Source organism: Eimeria mitis, genomic scaffold (assembly GCF_000499745.2).
Source record: "Eimeria mitis Houghton genomic scaffold, Emh_scaff3669, whole genome shotgun sequence".
Classification (NCBI taxonomy): Eukaryota; Apicomplexa; class Conoidasida; order Eucoccidiorida; family Eimeriidae; genus Eimeria; species Eimeria mitis.
The window spans coordinates 4,700-5,835 of record NW_013572009.1 but is presented as its reverse complement, the minus strand read 5'-3'; positions in this window follow the sequence as shown (position 1 = coordinate 5,835).

Here is a 1,136-nt window from a genome sequence, read left to right as displayed (position 1 = left end):
ATATATATATATATATATATATATATATATATATATATATATATATATATATATATATATATATACTTGTGCTGTTTGTCTCCTCAGCTCCTTCTGTATTATCATTTACTTTATTTAAATCTTTATATGGGGGCGGTACCGTCCCCACAAAAGAAAGAGAAAAAATATTAGCTTTATTATATTCTTCTTATATAAAAGGAGACAAAGGAGACAAAGGAGACAAAGGAGACAAACAAAACAAACTGTCTCCTTTTTCTTTCTCTTCTTCTCTCCTTCTATATAACAACGACCTCACACAACCCGTATATTTCACAAACCAAACCCTGGGGCCCTCAGCCTTCTCCTCCTCCACCACAGGGGGCCCCTCCTACGGGGGCCCCCTTGGGGGCCCCCTTGGGGGGCCCCTTGCAGGCCCCCTTGGGGGCCCCCTTGGGGGGCCCCTTGCAGGCCCCCTTGGTGGCCCCCTTGGGGGGCCCCTTGGGGGGCCCCTTGGGGATCCGCTCAGGGGGCCCCTGGGTGGGTCCGTTGGGGGGCCCCTGGGTGGGTCCGTTGGGGGGCCCCTGGGTGGGTCCGTTGGGGGGCCCCTGGGGGGCCCCCCTTCTTCAGTACCCACCTTGGGGGGCCCCCATGAAGGGGGTTCCTCCTCACTGGAGGCATCAGGGGGGCCCCCCTTTGTTGGTGTGTATAGAGGGTCTGAGGGTTTACTTCCTGGGGCCCCCAAAGCAACGCTAACAGATGTGGGACAGCCAATGGGGGTTTGGGGCTTTGTTGATACTTGCATGCGCATGCATGCAGAAGCATACGCATGGAACCCCAAATACCACCACACACAAACAAGCCAGGGGCCCCCCTCAAGGGCCCCCGCAGCGGGGCCCCCAGGGGCCCCCACAGGGGGCCCCTCAGGGGCCCCCACAGGGGCCCCCTCAGGGGTTTCTATTGAGGCCTCTGGGGGGGCGCTTAGTGGGGCCCCTGGGGGGGTCCATAGGGGGGCCCCCGGGGGCCCCCAAGACTGCAGGGGGCCCCCTAGGGGCCCCCTCAGGGGCCCCCTCAGGGGCCCCCGCGGTGTATGCAGGCTTGCAGAGCGTTTGCGTGAGGCGATTGGTTTGTGTGTGGATTCTTCTGACTGTATAAAAAGT